This window comes from Scyliorhinus canicula, chromosome 19 (assembly GCF_902713615.1).
Source record: "Scyliorhinus canicula chromosome 19, sScyCan1.1, whole genome shotgun sequence".
NCBI classification, from domain to species: Eukaryota; Metazoa; Chordata; class Chondrichthyes; order Carcharhiniformes; family Scyliorhinidae; genus Scyliorhinus; species Scyliorhinus canicula.
Window position 1 is genome coordinate 91,060,897 of NC_052164.1, and position 11,389 is coordinate 91,072,285.

The window sequence follows — 11,389 nt, forward strand, 5'->3', positions numbered from 1 at the left end:
TTAAAAGCGAGGTACATGGCAGCATTCTCTCTTTGCTCATCTGAGGAAGAGGAAACTCAGTGGGGATGTGACAAAAGTTCAATACTGACATAATGCACATTGTGTGCGGGATTTTCGCGTTGCGCCTGGTCCCAAGACCGGAAATTCCCGACGGAGGTCCCGACGAATGGGCCATTCAATGACCTGTCAAATGTCCCGTCCCTCCTGCGATGATTCCTGTGGCGGGCACGACCCGAAAATTTACCCCTGTATGTCAAAAATGTGAAACAGCCAAAAGAGTGGGACCAAAAACAGCAAGATAATGAAACAATGCAGACACAAATTACAATGAAGAATAACTGTACAGAATGCTTAAACCATTAAGAGAAAAGCTGCAGCAAAAAAAAACCCAAATAGACAAACACGTAAAGCACAAATGGAACAAGTGCTTGGCTGTTCCTGACAGAAAATACACAGAAGGAAAGTCACGATTTAGTCGCTGGTTTATTGCATCTTTTGTTAGACAATTATGCTGCAGCCCCATGCCCCTTTAAAAAGTGGTACTGAAATTCAATAGATTGATTTCAGGAATGAGAGGTCTGTCTGAGGAGGAGAGTTTTAGAATTATAACAAAACACTGAAAAGAAGCAATTAGCCGGAACAAGTTCACCCTGGCTTTTATGCTCCACAAGGCCCCTCCCGTCCTTCCTAACCTAACTCTATGAGAAGACCCCTCTATTCTCCTCTTCCTCGGATGCTTATCTTGGGCACGATTTAGCGTCAACGTTGTACCCGGTGTTTATTGGGACGTGCTGGGTGAATAGCGGGAGAAGGCAAAATCAAGATTCGCACCAGGCATGAAGCACTTTGCCATTCACCCGGCCCACTCCCCATGGCCTGTTCTGCATCTCGCCCAAAAGTGGTCAGAATCTCATTAACCCTCATTTGCATTCTTTTGAATTGTATTAACGAGATTGAAGTCGAATGCAGCGACCAGGATTACCCGACTCCCCAGTGGGAAGTCATGTGGGCTTCGTTTAGTACTCCTTTTCAAACACGGGATCCTGCTGCAATGGTTACTGAGGGGAAGTGAGGTAGTGAGCCTCCATTTCTCTTTTTCGTCATGCAGCTCATGGCACCAGAGCTGCTGCCCCAGTGCTGGGGGGGTGGGGGACCAACAAGCTTTGATGCCTGATCTCCAGGAGCGTTAGCAACATAGAGGCAACTGCCAACCATCAAATATTAAAGAGCAGGGCTTCAGCACTGAGGAACGTCTCGCAACAAAAGGGTAAGTGTACGGGCGAGCAGAGGACACGGAGTAAAGATTTTCTAACTTTCCAGGCAGAGGTCTGGGTTCAAGGGATGTGGCTGGGGGTGAGAGTGCAAAGCACTCTGAGAGAAGGTCGGACGGTCATGGTAAGGGTGAGGGAGGCATAGGGGAGTTGAGCATCCCGGGGTGGAAACCCTAACTTATTGTCAGCCTATCTCCTTCTCCAATTCCTTTCAGATATAACTATGTTTGCTGGAATCGATCCCGCAGAGGCTGCCCTCATGTTGCTCGTGGCTGCCGAAGCGGGCAGACGGCAGAGTAAGCAGCAGCAACAATGTAGGCTGGAGGTGGCACCCCATTGGTAGGGGGCCGCCACACACCCTGCAGAAGCGGCCATCCATCAGGCTGAGGAGGGACCCAGAAGGAGAGGCCAGTGACAGCCCAAGGTGTCCAGGCGTCATTGGTTATTTAACGAGCTGACGGACACCATGTGCCGCAGAAGACAACGTCTCAGCAGGGAGGCAGTGTGGAACCTGTGCCACGTCCTCGCGGACATGATACCCCATGGAGGAGGAGGACACCTGCTCCTGGTGGAAGTGAAGGTTACTGCATCCCTAAACATCTATGCCACCAAATCATTCCAGGACTCAAGCAGGGACCTGTGTGGCATATCACAATTTTCAGCCAACAGGTGCATCCAGAAGGTGACGGATGCCCCGTATGCTTGTATAGGGCATCAGACTATATCACCTTGAAGCTGAACCAGACTCAGCAAGATGCCTGGCCTGCAGGACATGTTGCCATCACCGGGATGCCCCAGGCCCAGCAGGTGATTGATGGCACGCATGTCGTCCTGTGAGAACTGGCCATCAGGGTGTACCCTATACTAACAAGAAGGAGTTACACTCCCTGAAAGTTCAGGTGGTGTGCCATCACCGCCTCCGATTCATGCATGTGTGTGGCCCACGGCATTGGGAGCATGTATGACAGCTACTTCCTGAGGCACTCGGAGATCCTTGGTGTCTTTGAAGACCACCCCAGGATGATGGGTTGGCTCGTGTGGGACAAGGGATACCCACTGAAGTCATGGCTGATGACGCCGATGCGGAAGCCTGAGTCTGAGGCAGAGACCCGATACAATGAGGCCCACTTTGAGACCCGTACTGTTGTTGAGTGATGCGTTTCTGATGCCTTGACCGCTTTGGCGCTGGCTTGCAGTAAACCTCCCAGAGGATCTCCCACCTTATGGTCATCTGCCGTGCCCTCCACAATCTGACATAGCAGCAGGGCAACATACTGGAAGAGGAGGAGGAGAAGGATCAGGAAGGGGCGGAGGGACATGCAGCCTCGCCTGAGGAGGGTGAGAAGGATGAGGTGGGCTAGGAGGGGCTGTACAAGAAGCCATAGGATGGAGGACAGGCGGCGGCAATGTTCCCCATGCCGAGGACCAGGGAGACCATCATGGTCTCCAAATTTCCTAGGATGAGGCTGTGTCCGTCAGCTCAGCATTCCCTCCCCATTTCCGTCCCTCCCCACACACACCCATTTTCTCCCTCCCCCATTCCCCCTGTGGTGATATCATGGTTGTGTTGTAATTCACTGACTGACCACTAGGCGTCTCATTAATATATAAGTGACTGTTAAAATCAGGTGACCTCAGATTGCCTCAGAGCTGGGAGAGTGGTTGCTTGTGCATGTTCATACTGTTATTCATCTGTTGTTTTGTATACAGTTGACCCACAGTTAATGGTGATAAATTGTTTAGAACTTTAGCTACAAGTTTTCTTGTAGTATATGTTTTGTTATGCTCGTGACGTAGCATAAGCTGCTTCCTTGATGTGCACTCTGACAAAGGAAGGTTTAGACTTGGAGATAGCTTTAACACATTTATTTAAACTGTTAACAATTCTCCTACTTGGATTCGACTCTCCCGTTAATCCTGCTATAGCTACTCAGACTGACGAACCAGTCTGCTACAATTCAGGTGGTGGGTGTGATGTGTTTCAAATCAACCCTGTGTACTCACTGAGTGTCTCCACTGGAAAGAGGCTGAGCATGTGTGCTGTGTCCTTTTATATGGGTTGGTGTAATGCCCTCCTGTGGTAGTGTCACCTCTGTGTGTATCGTAAATGCCCATTGGTCGTGTCCTATCTTACTGACCTATTGGTTGAATGTCTGTGTGTCATGTCTCTGGTGCTCCCTCTAATGTCCAGCTAGTCTACGTGTATTTACATTAGCCCCTTATGTATTTACAATGATGCATATCACCACAATATAAATGAGGCCATCCGACGCAAACATTACACCCCTATTTCCTTCCCTTCCTTATTCCCCCTTCCCTACATTTCCCTCCCTCCCCATCACCAAATTATTCCTTCCCCTGCCATTCCCCTCCCCACCTACCCCCCCCCCCCCCCCGCTGTCCTTCCCACCCATTTTTCCTCCCTCCCCCCCATTCCCGTACCCTGATTCTCCTTTCCACATTCTCATCCCCAGTTCTCCTTTCCCCATTCCCACCCCGAAACCTCCTTTCCCCATTCTCCTCCCCATTTTACCCCCCATTCCCTCACTCCGCCCCCATTACACCGCCCCCTCCCCGAGCACCCAGTTCCAGCCTCCATAGGTCTGTGTAACTTCACTACTTCACTGCAGGGTGATGGGCCTGTGTCGGCACTGTCTCCGTCGGTCAATTGCCAAGGTAGAGAGTGATGATAACGCACTGTGAGGAAAGCTCTGAAGCCCCTCAGTTTCTGCTAAAGTCTCACTCCTGTCTCTCTGCTGACAGTGCGCTCACGCTCATCCTCTGAATGGGAGCTTTTGATCTTGGACCACTGTGCCAGGGGGGTGGGGGAGGGGGAGGTGTAGCCAAGGGCAATAGGGATACGGGCAGGCCCGCTATTAAGATTAACCTAACAGAGGTTCCACATGTGTGAGGGGGCGATATGTTTTAAACGTGCACATTTCACAGTGACAGATTTCCATTCCCCCGAGTGCCAAGTCTTTGATGCCCTTGGTTGCCGTCCACAGGAGGGCCTGGAGCCTGGAGGTCCTGACCAACTTATTGGTTTCACTGGCACTGCTGTGCGCAGATTGAGCTAAGTCTTGGACACAACCACTCAATGTGCAGTCGCCAAGCTCCAGGTTGCCACTGTGGTAACCACACTAGCAGTGTTGACCCCAGTGCCATGCATTGTCGACACCGTCTCCTGCGCTTGAAGCCTTTGGGATTCCTCCAATCGACCTTGCAGTCACTGGAATGTCGCTGACACCCCCTCCCGAATCTCATGCCTGTGTTCCTTCATCTGCATCAGTTCTAGGAGAACTTTGTACAGAGGCTCGGCATTTGTCAGGGACTCAGCTGGCTCCTGGGATCCAGAAGACCTCGGGCTGCTGTCTTGCCTGGGTATCATTGCCTCCACCTGATGTGCAACTGTGTGGTGCTCACCAGATTGTGCCCCTAAAGCCTGTCCACTAATGTTGTCCACCAAGATGTGTGCCTCTGCACTGGTGGAAGGTGTAGGTAACAGCTGTGACACCTCACTGGTGGTGTCCTCGGAGTTCTCCTCCAAGGTGCTGTCTTGGATGGCGAGGGCAGGGTATGTCTCTGGTCGCTCAGGCCTGCGAGACAATGGACATGCCTCCAGTGAGAGGGAAGGATAATTATGTCTGACATCAACAACTCTCTCGAGAGTTGAAGGGGCAGTGGATCCTCACCTCTATGTCCAATCATGCTATTGGTGACTGCTCTCTCCATGGGCAACCCCGCGAACGATTAGGGCCCGTTCGTCATAGCGGTTGAGGACTCAATCTCTGGGATTATTTCTCCCTGTCGTGGTACTTTCCCATTTATTATGGGTTATATTCTCCTGTGGGGACAAAAAGAGTGTATTGTGAGCTGTACACTTGATGGGTCAGGGTGGTCTACAGCAGGTGACATGTGAGGACACCGCACCGGGGCATGAAGGGTTGTGCTGGTGAGTACCAGGGGGCTTTGAGGAACAAGCACAAAGATCGCATGTGGGGAGGGTGCGAGATGTCAACCAGTTGAGGGGGAGGAGGAGGGTTTTGGGAATTTGAGGGATGGCAGGTGGAGCTCGTTGGAGATCATTGGTCTTCTTCCCACATTGGACAGTATTCCTCCTGGTCATGCTGCCCGCACTGACAGCTGCTGCCAGGCGGCATTGCTGACCCTGCTGTTTGCCCTCCAGCCTCCTCGGGAGAACAGGGTGCCCCGCCTCTCATCACAGTACAGAGAAGACTTGTGAGTTTGCCATTCCCAGATCGAGGAGCAGGTCTACCTGCAGACATGCTTGTGTGTTGCCTGGGTGTGTGTGGTGAGGGAGCGTTGAAAAGCAACTCCCCTTGTTTGTGATGAGCTGCTGAGACGTGAGATGGGCAAACCAGATGCCGAGAATCATAGATTCCCTATAGTGCAGAAGTTGGTCATTCAACCCATCGAATCTGCACTGACCCTCTAAAAGAGCACCACCGCCCTTCCCCAATAACCTCTTAACTTAACCTACACATCTTTGGACACCAAGCAGCAATTTAGGGAGGGAGGCAGTAATGTCGAGGATCTCATGGGGGATTATTTTTGGCACTAAATGCCATTGAATATTCGCCAACGCAACCATTGTGAAACTCCTTGGCACGTGCCCAAGACCGGACTTTAACTTGCGTCCACTGAATGACGGCCGAGCTTCTCCTTACTCATTCACCTCAACTCTTTTGTCTGATCATGAGTTCTGCATTCCCACCATTCTCTACAAGGAAGATTTTTTCTGAATTCCCTGCTTGATTTCATAATGATTATCATATATTGATGACCTGATTTTCCTCTTTCCCACAAGTAGAAACACTCTCCCTGTCTACCCACTCAAAACGTTTCACAATGTTAATGAACTCTGTTAGGTCACCCTTCAACTTTATCTTGAAAAAAGAACAGAGGCTCATTTTAGTCATCCTTGTCTAATAATTATAATCTTGCAGTTCTGGCATCAACTTGGAAATCCTTTTTTGCACCTTCTCTAGGGCCTCTATATCCTTTCTTAAATAGGATGATTAGAACTGGTAACAGTATTCTAAGTGTGGGCTAAGCAAGGGTTGATACAGGTTTAATGTAACTTCACTATTTTTCTCTTCTATCATATAACTAAAGCCCAATGTTTGTTTACTTTTATCCTGGCATTAATGGGCTTTTTCTCAACATTTACTGATTTATGTATTTGCATTCTCAAATCCCATTGCTCTTCTGCATCATTTTGATTTTTTTATTTGTTCAGAGGACACAATAATTATGTGGTTGGTCCAATTTAAGTTTTTCATCAATGGTAGCTCACCGGATGTTGATAGTGAGGGATTCAGCAATGGCAATGCCATTGAATGTCAGGTGGAGGAGGTTAGATCTTTCTCTTGTTGAAGACAGACATTGTCCGGCAGCTGTGAGGCATGAATGTTACTTGTCGTTTATCAGTCCAAATCCAGATCTTGCTGCATGCAGGTGTGGATTGCTTCATTGTGGAAGGAATTACAACTGAGCAGCAATCAATGAACATACCCATTCCTGACCTTACGTTAGAGCAAAGGTGATTGTTAAACTAATTGAGGTTGGGCCTTGGATACTGTCATGAGGAACTCCTCCATCGATATCCTGCGGCTGATTGAGCAGAATAAAGTTTAGAAGAATGACAAGTGATCTCATTCAAGCTTAAAGGGCTTGACTTTTTAAATGCTCAGAGATTATTTCTCCTCCTGGAAGGTTTGGAACTCAGGGTCATCATCTTAGGATAAGGGTTGAATGATGTAAGGCCAAGATATATCACTCAGAATCAGGTTGTGGCTCTTTGAAATGGTTAACTCTTGAAGGTAACAGATTTCCATTCACTGAGTTTATTCAAGCAAGAGATTGATGGATTCGGCGACATGAGAAACAAAGGATTCGGGATGAGGATGAAGTTCAGGGAGAAGATCAGCCAAAATATTCAGTGGCGGAGCAACATATTGAGTGGGGACTGAATAGCCTACTTCTGCTCCCATTCCTAATGTTCTGATGTTTAAACCATGTTCGTAATAATTGTTCAATTCACACAAATCTTTTCCTTTCGAAGGAAACATGGGCTGATACATTGTGAACGTTTATAGTGCTGCAAATTCCGGCACATCGATGCAGAAAATCAGTTTGTGGTGGATGGAACTCACCAAGGCTCCATAGGTAGCACCTTCCAAACCCATGTGTCTGCTATCGTCGAGAAAGACAAGAATAGCAGACACATGGGAACGTCAGCACCTGCAAGTTCTCCTCCTGTCCACTGTTACGGCTTGTCCCTGGGCAAGGGCCCTAAATGTCCTGGACGAGTCCTCGATTTGTTATGAGCGGGACCCAGGCGAGGTCCCCAGATCCGTTACTCTCCGTCCCCTCTGGGGGAACAGTCTCAGCATGAGCCTCAGTTGGTTAACTTTGAGACGGGATACACAGATTGTTGTGCTTCCCGGTGTGGAGGTATGATCTTGCTCCCTTTCTTCATTCAACCCCATCGGTTGGGTGCAACATGATAAGTTTAAAAAAAAACATTCCTTGCAGATATTGTTCCCATCCCCAAAGTATTTATGTCTTAAAAGGAGCCAATTTTACCAGGCTTCCTTGAGCAAAAAGATAAAGTGAGTTTATTTGCTACTAAACGCAAGGAAAATAATAAAACACATGCACATATATTCACACAAATTAGAAATGAGGAGTGAGTCCATAAATAGGTAACAGAGATATATGAATCAGTCTTTGGCTTGTCCATCAGGGCAGATGGTGAAACATTGTAGCCATTTGAGTTGAGCTGTTGAGTAATTGGTTTTGAGATTCCAGTGTCCTGCAGTTTAGCTAGGAAGGTGTTCTGCTTCCTTTTCAACTCTGGTTTTGGTGACATGGTTTGCTTCAGCAATCTTAGAGAGAGGGAGACTTTTATTTTACCTGCTGCTGTCTTTTCTTGCTTTTGTGTCATGCACTCTGACACACCCAGCACTAGTCCATGAACTAACTTTTGCGGCTGTTTTTTCTTTATCCCAGCCTCGTGTATCTCCCTGATGATAATCAGTTTCCACTATCTCCACAGGAGATGACAGTTCACGTTTCCATGCTTCTCTTCCTTTGAAATGTCTGCCTGAGCCAGGGTGTGGCTCTATCTTAGCATTGTCTCTCTCTTAGCATCACCCACACAGGAACCTCTCAGGTGGGCACTGAATTTTTACATTCTCAGAATTTTCACCCTTAACCATCTTTGGCTGGCATGTCCATTTTTGAAAAAAGCACATGTCTTATTTAAAAGACCAATCCGTACTTCATTTGGTATGTAATGGCACCACATACCGTCCTGACTTGGAAATATATTGCCATTGCTCCACTATCACTGGGTCAAAATCCTGGAACTCACTCCCGAACAGCACTGTGGATGTACCTACACCACATGGACTGCAGCGATTCAAGAAGGCAGCTCACCCACCACCTTCTCATTGGCAATTAGAGATGGGCAATAAATGCTGACCTAGCCAGCGGCACCCACATCCCATGAAGTAATGAATAAAAAATAGATGTGTTCATTCCCTTAACAGTTAGTATCTGGCAACATGATAATATGCCAGTTACAGGCAGATTGAGTAAGTAAAATCACAGAAGACTGAAGTGTCCCTGCAGAAGCTGATCGGCTGTTTTAAAAAAATTATTGATATGAGATTTGCTGGCAAGGCTAGGGTTTATTGCACATATCTAACTGCCCTTGAGAACATGATGGTGAACTAGTTCCTTGAACCAACAATGAAGGGGAGATGGCAGCGTGGTGGTATTGTCGCTGGACTAGTAAACCAGAGACCCAGAATAATGCTCTGGGGTCCCAGATTCAAATCCCGCCACTGCAGATGGTGAAATTTTAATTCAATAAAAATCTGGAATTCAAAATCTAATGATGACCATGAAACCATTGTCGGTTGTCGTAAAAACCCATCTGGTTCACTAATGTCCTTCAGGGAAGGAAATCTGCCATCCTTACTCGGTCTGGCCTACATGTGACTCCAGATCCACAGCAATGTGGTTGACTCTTAACTGCCCCCTCAAGGGCAATTAGAGTTGGGCAATAAACGCTGGCACAGCCTGCGATACCCACGTCTAAAGAACAAATAAACAAAAAAAAAGAATATATTTTAACATTTTGGCAAAGTTAGCCATTTTTGTTTAACCGTGGATTTCCAAGAGTCTTGAACCAGTTCAGAACAATTCCACTGTTAAGAGTTCATTATTATGCACGTGTTAGAGCATTTTCCCCTGTAGTCCAGACAATTTAGCATCCTCTACGTGACACAATTTATTGAGATAAGTTGCACAAAATTCACCTCTTTTCACCATGTTTTACAGATGTCTTCAGTGGTCGATTTCTGTTGATCAAAGGAGGTTTGACATTTTTAAACAATTCACCTAATATCCACTCTTATTTAAAAAGCCAATACTCCAATAAATCACCTTGTCTAAAGTAAGCAGAGTTCCCTTTGCTGGCTTGATGTCAAATCTGCAGAACTTATTCATTACTCTTGCCTTCTCTTAAACATTGCATTATTTGCTTATGTGCGACAAATCAACCTCTTACATGACTCTGCTTGGCAGGATCTAGCTAATCATGTGCAGTGCATGTATTGATAATACTTACGAAGTTTAAGGAAATTGCGAACCAGAATACAATGGAGGAAAATGCATTTTGTAGTCCCAAGTGAAGACACTTTTTTTTCAACAAGTCTTTGCATGCTTGTGCAATTTTACTTGTGTTACAATTTTTGTTGGTTACCGCAAAGAAAAGAAGTAGAGGTGCCATGCTCTAAGTTTGTAAAAGCATAGTCCACGGTTTATTAAGAGATGTTGTTTCCACAGGGTTAAGATGCTGAACTCCCCAAAGCCCATGAAAACGCTCCGCTGACGACACGACATGTCACGTGACATTTAGCACAGTGGGCTAAAACAGCTGGCTTGTACTGAAGAACTAGGCCAGCAGCGTGGGTTTAATTCCCGTACCGGCCTCCCCGAACAGGCACCAGAATGTGGCGACTAGGGGCTTTTCACAGTAAATTCATTGAAGCCTACTTGTGACAATAAGCGATTATTCTGATTGTTATTATTTCACCAACAAATTTTGTTCCTTGAACGCATCACAAATTGCCTGCCAAATAGCTGCATATGTGTCACTTCTCTTTTATAAAGGCATTTCTCATCCAAATAGATTTCCTTTAAATATTGATATACTAAATATGAAATAAAAATAAAGAATAGAAGACAGAGAAGTAGCAGGAAAGTGGAAGTGAAATCAAAAGTGTTGCACTCATACAAGGTAGCTTAATGCTGAAAAATGCTTACGCATCAGGATTTCAATTTGCTGCATGTACGCAGAAGCAAATTTATGATATTTGTACCTTGGGCTGTTTAGTTCACTCAGCAACTGATTCTATATTGAAAGGTGATTAACCCCCACAAGGCCCTCGGGGACCACCCGATTAATCTCCCCATTAGCCTCGTGGAGTACGAGCTCCATCGCTGAGATGGAGGCCCATCAGCACATTCGTTAACTCATTGCCATAAAATCGGGTCCAGGTAGCCGAGTCGCAGAGTAACCCGGCTGGGACTTGGACTGCTGCATGTAAATGGATTGGATTAGATTTGTTTATTGTCACGTGTACCAAGGTACAGTGAAAAATATTTTTCTGCGAGCAGCTCAACAGATCATTAAGTACATGGGAAGAAAAGGGAAGAAAAGAAAATACATAATAGGGCAACACAAGATATAAGCTTTCCTTTTGGAAATAAACCATTGTTTGACTCTCCTTTCCGGACTCCTCCTTGGCGACAAGTATAAAGCAGAACTACAGTCGACGCTGCGAGCCATTTTGGGCACAGCCACCTCCATTCATGAGAGAATAAGGTTTACACCATTTTGAAAATGCCGCACTTTAGCGTATCCGATGTGTTCAATGCAAATGTGGAGGACTGGACACAGTGTGCGGAGCGTATGCGCTTTCTTTTAAGGCGAACATTATCATTGGAGATGATCACCAAGACGCTAATTCTTCTGACCGCCTGTGGGGACGCTACCTTCAGTATCATAAAGAGCCTAACAC